We start from the raw sequence: 12,091 nt of genomic DNA on the forward strand, positions 1-12,091 counted from the left end.
GAAACACAAGCTTTAAATGATCCATTAAACAAGATGGACTTAATTGATATTTATAGGACATTCCACCCAAAAACAACAGAATACACATTTTTCTCAAGTGCCCATGGAACACTCTCCAGGATAGATCATATCTTGGGTCACAAATCAAGCCTTGGTAAATTTAAGAAAATTGAAATCGTTTCAAGTATCTTTTCCGACCACAACGCAATGAGACTAGATATCAATTACAGGAAAAGATCTGTAAAAAATACAAACGCATGGAGGCTACACAATACACTACTTAATAACGAAGTGATCACTGAAGAAATCAAACGGGAAATCAAAAAATACCTAGAAACAAATGACAATGGAGACACGATGACCCAAAACCTACGGGACACAGCAAAAGCAGTGCTAAGAGGGAAGTTTATAGCAATACAAGCCTACCTCAAGAAACAAGAAACATCTCAAATAAACAACCTAACCTTGCACCTGAAGCAATCAGAGAAAGAAGAACAAAAAAACCCCAAAGCTAGCAGAAGGAAAGAAATCATAAAGATCAGATCAGAAATAAATGAAAAAGAAATGAAGGAAACTATAGCAAAAATCAATGAAACTAAAAGCTGGTTCTTTGAGAAGATAAACAAAATTGATAAACCATTAGCCAGACTCATCAAGAGAAAAAGGGAGAAGACTCAAATCAATAGAATTAGAAATGAAAAAGGAGAAATAGCCACTGACACTGCAGAAATACAAGCGATCATGAGAGATTACTACAAGCAACTCTATGCCAATAAAATGGACAACCTGGAAGAAATGGACAGATTCTTAGAAATGCACAACCTGCCAAGACTGAACCAGGAAGAAATAGAAAATATGAACAGACCAATCACAAGCACTGAAATTGAAACTGTGATTAAAAACCTTCCAACAAACGAAAGCCCAGGACCAACCAGATGGCTTCACAGGTGAATTCTATCAAACATTTAGAGAAGAGCTAACACCTATCCTTCTCAAACTCTTCCAAAATATTGCAGAGGGAGGAACACTCCCAAACTCATTCTACGAGGCCACCATCACCCTGATACCAAAACCAGACAAAGATGTCACAAAGAAAGAAAACTACAGGCCAATATCACTGATGAACATAGATGCAAAAATCCTCAACAAAATACTAGCAAACAGAATCCAACAGCACATTAAAAGGATCATACACCATGATCAAGTGGGGTTTATCCCAGGAATGCAAGGATTCTTCAATATATGCAAATCAATCAACGTGATACACCATATTAACAAATTGAAGGAGAAAAACCAAATGATCATCTCAATAGATGCAGAGAAAGCTTTCGACAAAATTCAACACCCATTTATGATAAAAGCCCTGCAGAAAGTAGGCATAGAGGGAACTTTCCTCAACATAATAAAGGCCATATATGACAAACCCACAGCCAACATTGTCCTCAATGGTGAAAAACTGAAACCATTTCCACTAAGATCAGGAACAAGACAAGGTTGCCCACTCTCACCACTATTATTCAACATAGTTTTGGAAGTGTTAGCCACAGCAATCAGAGAAGACAAAGAAATAAAAGGAATCCAAATCGGAAAAGAAGAAGTAAAGCTGTCACTGTTTGCAGATGACATGATACTATACATAGAGAATCCTAAAGATGCTACCAGGAAACTCCTAGAGCTAATCAATGAATTTGGTAAAGTAGCAGGATACAAAATTAATGCACAGAAATCTCTTGCATTTCTATACACTAATGACGAAAAATCTGAAAGTGAAATTAAGAAAACACTCCCGTTTACCATTACAACAAAAAGAATAAAATATCTAGGAATAAACCTACCTAAGGAGACAAAAGAGCTCTATGCAGAAAATTATAAGACACTGATGAAAGAAATTAAAGATGATACAAATAGATGGAGAGATATACCATGTTCTTGGATTGGAAGAATCAACATTGTGAAAATGACTATACTACCCAAAGCAATCTACAGATTCAATGCAATCCTTATCAAACTACCACTGGCATTTTTCACAGAACTAGAACCAAAAATTTCACAATTTGTATGGAAACACAAAAGACCACGAATAGCCAAAGCAATCTTGAGAACGAAAAATGGAGCTGGAGGAATCAGGCTCCCTGACTTCAGACTATATTACAAAGCTACAGTAATCAAGACAGTTTGGTACTGGCACAAAAACAGAAATATAGATCAATGGAACAGGATAGAAAGCCCAGAGATAAACCCACACACATATGGTCACCTTATCTTTGATAAAGGAGGCAAGTATATACAGTGGAGAAAAGACAGCCTCTTCAATAAGTGGTGCTGGGAAAATTGGACAGATACATGTAAAAGTATGAAATTAGAACACTCCCTGACACCATGCACAAAAATAAACTCAAAATGGATTAAAGACCTAAGTGTAAGGCCAGACACACTATCAAACTCTTAGAGGAAAACATAGGCAGAACACTCTATGACATAAATCACAGCAAGATTCTTTTTGACCCAGCTCCTAGAGAAATGGAAATAAAAACACAAATAAACAAATGGGACCTAATGAAACTTAAAAACTTTTGCACAGCAAAGGAAACCATAAACAAGACCAAAAGACAACCATCAGAATGGGAGAAAATATTTGCAAATGAAGAACCTGACAAAGGATTAAACTCCAAGATTTACAAGCAGCTCATGCAGCTCAATAACAAAAAAACGAACAACCCAATCCAAAAATGGGCAGAAGACCTAAATAGACATTTCTCCAAAGAAGATAAACACATTGCCAACAGACACATGAAAGAATGCTCAACATCATTAATCATTAGAGAAATGCAAATCAAAACTACAATGAGATATCATCTCACACCGGTCAGAATGGCCATCATCAAAAAATCTAGAAACAATAAATGCTGGAGAGGGTGTGGAGAAAAGGGAACACTCTTGCACTGTTGGTGGGAATGTAAATTGATACAGCCACTATGGAGAACAGTATGGAGGTTCCTTAAAAAACTACAAATAGAACTACCATACGACCCAACAATCCCACTACTGGGCATATATCCTGAGAAAACCATAGTTCAAAAAGAGTCATGTACCAAAATGTTCATTGCAGCTCTATTTACAATAGCCAGGACATGGAAGCAACCTAAGTGTCCATCATCGGATGAATGGATAAAGAAGATGTGGCACATATATACAATGGAATATTACTCAGCCATAAAAAGAAATGAAATGGAGGTATTTGTAATGAGGTGGATGGAGTTAGAGTCTGTCATACAGAGTGAAGTAAGTCAGAAAGAGAAAAACAAATACAGTATGCTAACACATATATATGGAATCTAAGGGGGAAAAAAAAGGCCATGAAGAACCTAGTGTCAAGAAGGGAATAAAGACACAGACCTACTAGAGAATGGACTTGAGGATATGGGGAGGGGGAGGGGTGAGATGTGACAGGGAGAGAGAGTGTCATGGACATATATACACTACCAAATGTAAAATAGCTAGCTAGTGGGAAGCAGCCACATAGCACAGGGAGATCAACTCGGTGCTTTGTGACCACCTAGAGGGGTGGGATAGGGAGGGTGGGAGGGAGGGAGATGCAAGAGGGAAGAGATATGGGAACATATGTATATGTATAACTGATTCACTTTGTTATAAAGCAGAAACTAACACACCATTGTAAAGCAATTATACTTCAATAAAGATGTTTTTAAAAAAATTTATTACTATAATTTACTGTATTAATTTGCCAATTTTAGGGGAAAAGCACATGATATTCTCCCTAAATGATGAGAGTATTTGGTAAAATTCAACCAATAATCCCAACTTAAATATATTTCCTTAATTTGATAAAGGTTATATAGCAAAACCTAATTACAAACAATATAATAACTACTGGGGGAAATTAGAAGAATTTTATTAAAGTTAAGGAAAAAATTAAGGATGCCCATTATTACCATCATTATCTTGCATCTCCCTAGAATTCCAGCAAATGCAATAAGAATATAAAAATAAATAAAATTTAAATTATTGGAAAAAATAATCCAAACTGGCATAACTAGTAAATACTTTAACTGCCCACCTAAAAATCCAAGAAAATCAACTAAGGTAATCATAACAAAAAAGAGCATTCAGTAATGTAACTAGATACAAAATCAACACACAAAAATCAATAATTATCCTGTAAAATAGCAAAATTTAATTAAAAAACAATAAAAGGGACATCTCAATTTATAATAGGAAATAAATTAAATTGCACATAAATGAATAAAACCAGAAATGTCCAAGACTTTTATAAAGAAAATTATAAAACTTCACCGGGAAATTTAAAAGTGTTGAATACAAGGAAAGACATATTATGTTTGTGGATGAAAAGGGTCAACCTGATGAACAGATCAGTCTTCTCTCAATTTTTTCTTTCAATGAAAACCTCCATAGAATTTTTAAAACAGAACTTGATAAGATGACCTCAAATTTCACTTGAAAAAAAATAAATGGGAACTATCAATTTTATTTTGTAAGAACTATAAGGAACAATTTGTCCTAACATTTGTTAAAATATACTCAAAAGTTATTGAAAAAAGTTAAAGTGTGATATTGGTACAAGTTAGACAAATATATCAATGTAACAATCGAAAGTACAGGAACAGACCCAAGGATATATGGAATTTTATTGTAGATAAAGATGTTATTTCAAATAAGTGGACTTCAATAACAGAATTGGGACAGTTGGAGGTTATATACGTATACATGTGCAATTTATATCTTGCATTCACACTGTCTGCAAAAGTGAATTCTAGGCAGAATAATGAGCTAAATATTTTTATGCTCTAAAAAGCTAGATGAAACCATCGAACAATGCTAGTTTAGTCTCTTATCTTACAAAAGATTAATGGTAAAAGCCATAAATGAAATAGTGACAAATTTAAGTACATAATAATATGAAGCTTCCATGCTTCAAAAGACATTACAAAGTTAAAAGAGAAAAATGGGAAAAATATGTGCAACACATGTAACCAAAAAAAATGATATCCATAGTAGATGAATAATCTTTAAAATCAACAAGAAAGAAGACAAAAGTTACAATAGGAGATTCATAACAGGAACAACTCAGAAAAAGAAATAATTATCATGAGTAATTAGACAACTGCATGTTGAAGCCATAATGAGACACCATGTCTTATCCATATGATTGCAAAAAGTTTTAAGGCTGATAATAACTGGGGTCGGCAATAGGGTAGGGAAATGGGAATTTTCATCCACCATTGTTAAGACTTCTGAATGGACAATTTAACAAAATCTGTCAATAAAAAATATGCATGACTTTTGATGCACTATGTCCCCTTTTGGAAATCTTTTCTACAAAAATGTTCACTTTACATGGTGTGTAATACAAAAAATTTTCAAAGTCACATCTATAAACAGCACAGTCTTTAATATGTTGTAAGCCATACCATAAAATTTAGAAAGAAAAAAAAAACAAAACTCATCGTCTATATGAAAAGATCCATAAGATATAATGTTAACTGGCAAATGTACATTCTACCTAGAGAAAATATGGTTAGTTCTAGAACATGTTAAAATATAAGCCATTCACTCCATCACTGCCTATTGGATGCCATCTGCCCTGCTGTGATCTCTCAGACCTATAAAATCCAGGAAAAAAGTCATTAAAGAAGAGATGATTTGAGGGACATATAGTCTCTGAACGAATCTTAAATGTACCTGCTTTGTATTAGGAGCTATAAGGCAAGGGAGGAGAGAGAAAATAAAATGAGTAAGATTCACTATTACAGTCCCGGTGAAATAAAAACTTGAATTTTAAGAAGGGGAATAAAAACAAGGCACAAATAACTATGAAATAAAGCTGTATGAATCGGTCTTGAGAGAGAAATCACATCAAGCTGGGCTTCATGAAGGAGATGGCATTTTAGCCAGGCCTGAGTGACAGCTAGAAATCTGAAAGTTTGGGACAGAGTGAGTGCAGATTTCAGACAAAGGGAACAGCATGACATAAGGTGAGATGTGCGGAGCATATAATTAGAACAGGATGTTGCCTGGTGCTGCCAGAGCACTGAGTCTATGAAATTGTGGAAGACAAAGCTAGAAAAGGGACATTGATTGTCCTCTGATGCGGAGGGTCATCAACATTTCAAATATTCACAGCTTAACCCAGCAGTCATTCAAGAAGATAGCTGTTTTTGTTAGCTTAGCAGGGATTTAGCAATGGGTAGCACTCTAGCATTATCTGGTAAAGCCGATGCAGCATACCTCTCCTCTGTCCTATTTCCTTCCACACTTTGTATTCTCTATGTTTTTCCACTCATTTTATTTCTAAGCACTTAGACTTAAAAATGTCTTAAGCCTTGCTTTTTAAATTTCCTAAGAAGAATCTTACATTAGCCTCACAGTGGTCTTTACCCACACAGTACATAGAATAATTTTAGACTCTATCTATAAGAAAATTTAAAGATCATTCAATGCAAGTAACCCAATTCTTTTATAGATAAGGAAACTGAGTCATGGTTTTTAATAAAATGATTAATAATAAAAATCAACAACCATATACTTTGCCTTAGGTATAGGTATAGTAGGTAGGTCTCTAGTATTATGTGAGAAAAAATAGAGCTTTTTGTTTTAAAGGAATTCACTCTGAACTAAAGACAAATAATAAATGAGTGTGTGGATTTCTTGGGGTTACTATGATAAAATATAACTTTTTGACAGGAGACTTGTAGAATCGCATTGAAACTGAATATCTTGCCCCAATTGGGCTTATTTAGTACAAAATACATTACTTTCTTTGAAACTGGCTGTTTAAAATTCTCACTTTAAATTCAACCAAGCAGGCAATTGATTCTGTTAGAAGGAAGAAAAAAGATACATGGATTATTAATGGGTGAAAGATCAACTCTGATGGCTGGTTCAGTTTCCATTTGGGAGTGCAAGGAAAAGAAAGTTAAAAATACTTCTTTCGTTGAAAACTAAGGTATTTTGTCCAAGAGAAACGGCTTTGTATTAGATCAGTAAAGAAAAAGAGGATGAGACGTAATGGGTGGTAGTAAATTTGAATGAGAATAGAAATTTCTCAGCTAGAGTCACTGGGGAAGTTTTACTTCTCTCAAGGATCTTTGGAATCTTAAACTTGAAAGAATAACATAGGTTGCAGGTTTTCTTGTTTAAACTATTCATCTTTATTCCCATACCATGCAAATAAAACTCCAGTAATTAAGCCCATAGAGGTAATACAACACAAAATCAGAAATTATGCAGAAAATGATTTTGACAACTGAACATTCTATCAGACATAAAGTTTGCCCTCTTTATTCCCATTCCAAACTCAAGAGTTACATTGTCTTGTATAGACGCAAGAAGCAAGGTTTGTACCTTACCCACTTTTCTATATATAATTGAAACCACATTGCAATATATAAAAAAAAGAAATTGACAACTCTGACTGCCTTTGCCACAGACCAATACATATTTTGACAATCCTGATTTTTTTTTTTTTTGGCATTGATTCCTCCCAAAATATAGAAGAATCTTGGAATTTTAGTCTTTAAAATAATACGATAATACTAATTCCCATTAGACTGATGGAAAATATGTATTCTTATAAATTTCAATGTGTTTTATCACAGATGCTTATTTACCTATTAGAAATTACCCCACCTAATTTCAAATAGAATTTGAGGTAATCTATTTACAATAACCACCATACGCATACATATAGGATAACACTCTCACAGATATGAACGTTAACAAGTAATACAGTAAGACATAACTGAACTATGTACATTAAAATCAGCAGCTCAAGTAAGTGGAAGATTGTTAGCATCTAACCCTGGGATGAATAATTTAGTTTTCTAAAGACTTGGAGTTTCTCTCTATTCAAGAAGGGGTTATATTATATTCTGAAGGAATCCTAAAGGATTCCAAAGGGATTTATGGCCAGATGACAACTTTCTCTTGGGAAGTTGTATAGCATCAAAATTACTTATCCAGGAAAACTTGCCCACATTTTAGAAAATGTCTTAGTATACCTCTTCTATTTTATCTAGTATTGTAGTTTTTCAGGAAGTTTTTACTGATTCAAACATTCATCATCAAAGTATTTACTGAGTAACTGCTATGTGTTAACCAAGATTTTTAATAGATACTAAGCCAAATAAACCACTTTCTTTAACCTATAGGAGAAGTCCATGTGGTGGAAGGGAAAATAAAGGGATTCGGACATATGAACAAATAGCTCAGTTGTAAACACAACTATCAGTGTAGTCAATTATATTATAATACTGTATGTATTATTCTTCTATCACTGATACCCAAGAGACTCAGTAGAATAATATGGAAGTTAGACTTTAATAAACATATATTTTTAAAAATATAAAATGAAGTAATTTGGGAAGAGTATTATATTTCAAAATTATTGTGAATGATGACTCTACCTTGTTTAAATCTTCATCTTATCCCTTATGTTTAGTTTATTTTTAACTTTGGTTTGTTCTTTTTCTTCCTTTTAAAGTTGCAAAAGGAATTTTTCCTTGTCAGATTTCTCTACCTTTATTACCTCTGATATTTTACACTGCTTCGTTATTATTAAATCCCCTAAAATTAGTTTACACCTGTTACATTTCAAGATGCCTCAGGAGACTAATTAACTTAAATGTGTCCTGTAAAATTACAACAAAAACTGTAACTTTTACACAGTAAAGAATAACATTTTTGCATATATATGCTTTGGAATATTATACAGAACATAAAGAACTGAATGTATGCATTATACTTTCTGTATAGTACAAAAATATCTCAACAGGTGCCACACAATAATAACTGGCTTTGTAGTAATTTGATATTAGAAGAGAATATCATGATATAAGAAGGGTCATTTTTGGTTTAACCTTAGGTTAATACAAAAACTTTATTCTCCACAAAAAAAAAAAAAAAAAGACTGACTGTGTTAGGCACTTATGTGCAAGGTTATCATTAAGTCACAGAAACAGTCTCTTTTACCGTTTTTACTTTCTGTCGATATAGTATCTAAAACCTGATGTTTTTCTAAATTAAAAAATTGTTTTAATTAAAAATGAAACCTGATGTTTAATTCATGCAATCCTGACTTATCACTGTTCATTCCAGCTGTGATGTCTCTGAATAGATAGAAGCTACAGCCAATAAATAAGCTATATATTATTTAGCCAACACGTACATTTTACTATGAATGTTTTTATTAAATAATTATTAAAGTTGAAGCATGCATAGAGTACATGTTAACACAGAGCTAACAAGTCCTGTAAACCATTATGTTAGGAAATTATGTGGCTGGTCAGTTGATCACCGAGCAGAAATTAGAAATGAGAAGGATTTGGGCTCTAAACATTTATAATTTTTAAGGCAACTCAGGGAGAAGGTGAACTAAAGGAAACTGAATACACAAGGGCTAACAGTGATAAATTATTTTTAGTAGTATTGGCATATATCTAATTAGCAAAGACTTAGTTATAAGTCAACATATGGTCCAAAGTTTCCATATGGAAACTAATCTAAGTCCTATAAGTGGTAAAAACTGTATTTTTAAGGAAATCACCCCTCTTCATGAAATTTATAAAGAATGGGATACAGTGATAAACAACAATTATGCCATTCTCCAATACTGATTTTGAATAAAGCAGTGCTTCCCCAAGCTCAGTTCTTAGGGGCTGACTCGTATCTTTCATGCCTTTATACAGGTGACATTGGGACTGTCTGGAAGGGAAATCTAGTAAATTATTTAGATGTGAGATGCTTATTGGTGAAACTAGAATCCTTCAGTCAGAAAGGTCTTTGCTAACACACCCACAAGACGTGATCCCCTGGGATACTAGCCAACATTGTCATAACACTCATCTACGGCTATGTTTTGCTTGCATTCTAGTAGAATAGAACACACTAGGTATTCCCAGACATTCATAGATAAAAAAAACAAAAAACAAAAAAACCAAACCCATCAAACAAAAATTTTAAAAAGAAAAACATCTCCATATGAGCACATCATCCACATTTATGATCTTTGACTTAAAGCTTTTTGAAAATACATCCAGAAGTCTAGTAGTAAACTTCCTGAGATTGTTTCAGTACACAGCTATAGAGTTGGTAAAGCCAAACGATGCGGATCGGTAAAGCCCTCAGTGTAAGAGAGGGTCCAGCTGAAATCTTATTTCTGTCAGCTGCTAGCTGTTAACACTGGGCAGTGTTAATTAACTGCTGTGAGCCTCTGATTTCTCATCTGGAAATTGGGGGTAATTTAGTACTCACCTCATTGGGTTATGGTGAAAATTAACGGTAAAGTGCCAATAAATTTAAGTTTTTATAGACATTACTATCATTATTAATGTTATTCAAAATGGAAGACGTTCAGTGACATTTCTAAAATAGTTTATTTGGGTATTATTTTAATTCACACTTCTAATATTTTAACTAAGTTAGATTATAAGTGTTTATGAATCATAGAAGAATAATGCTTTTGAGGAAGAACCTTACATAAGAGACAATGCCTCTTGAAAACAAATATTTATTTTATGTACAGAGAAATATGATTCTGAAAACTTACCTTACACTTGATAAAACTGTTTTGTCACCTAATGCTGATAAACAGATGCCACTGAATGACTTCATCATATGATGACAACCTATAGTCTAAATAATTCCATTTGGTAAATTAAAATAAATTATTTAAAAATCTATTATCTGGGATAATATTCATTACAGTATACCTATAATATTAAAACAATCTATCATAAGTGATCAAATAAATACTCAATATATATTGGCTTACTGTAATATATAGCTATGAACCATGATGACATTATGAAGACTAACAATTTGAAAAAAAAACTTCAATGATCTAATGTTAACGACATGCATAGCAATATAAAAACGTGCATTTAGAATGACAAGAAAGAGGGGCTTCCGTGGTGGCGCAGTGGTTGAGAATCTGCCTGCCAATGCAGGGGACACGGGTTCGAGCCCTGGTCTGGGAAGATCCCACATGCCGCGGAGCAACCGGGCCCGTGAGCCACAACTACTGAGCCTGCGCATCTGGAGCCTGTGCTCCGCAACAAGAGAGGCCGCGATAGTGAGAGGCCCGCGCACCGCGATGAAGAGTGGCCCCCGCTCGCCGCAACTAGAGAAAGCCCTCGCACAGAAACGAAGACCCAACACAGCCAAAATAAATAAATAAATAAATAGCGTTCCCTTTAAAAAAAAAAAAAAAGTTATGGAACCAATGGAAATTCTGCACTAGGTGTCTCCATGAAGAAACCACTCTTGGTTCTAGATTGCTAGAAAGAACTATAATAAACTAGAGCTTATGTAATACATTAAAAAAAAAAAAAAGAATGACAAGAAAGAAATATGTAATATCTAACTACAATGATAAAATTGAGTAAATCACTGTTTTAACATTTTAATTAATGCTACTAAAATAGTGTTCCTAACAATAAAAATACTGATAAATTAAAATGGTAGAACTATTGGAACTATTCTTAACTAGGAAGAATTTAAACAAGACAGAATGTCATACAACTAGGAAGTGGGTTTTCTGTATTTTCCGAAATTTTTAAAAAATGAGTTTGTCATAATTCAAACAATGTCATATAATTCTGTTTTTTTAACATGTTTATATTTTCAGATCAATTAATTATTGGCAGAAACATCTTTTTGTCAGTCTATAAGCCATTAAAGTTAAGGAGGTAGAAAAGAATAGTTACTCTCTTGACTTCTGTTGATTTACCCCTTTTGAAGCAGACAGAATTTTCCTTTAGGTATTAAAAAAAAAAAGACTCTAATACACAACAAACACTCATACTCTCTCTATATAAATTCCAATAAAAGCAATAAAACAAACCACATAAGCCACTGTGAATCAAAGAAGATTCATATCGTTGCTGTTGGGTTTTTGTTTTTTTTTTTCCTCTTTGTCCTTTTGTGAGGATATAGCTTTCTGGGTACAAAATTTAGTCTTTATTTTCAAGTGGTTTCCAGTTAATTGAGGAAATCATTCCACATCAAACCTCTTTTTCTGTATTACACTTACACAGGGAAGAATTTCAGTAGA

Source organism: Eschrichtius robustus, chromosome 14, assembly GCF_028021215.1.
Source record: "Eschrichtius robustus isolate mEscRob2 chromosome 14, mEscRob2.pri, whole genome shotgun sequence".
In the NCBI taxonomy this organism is placed as follows: Eukaryota; Metazoa; Chordata; class Mammalia; order Artiodactyla; family Eschrichtiidae; genus Eschrichtius; species Eschrichtius robustus.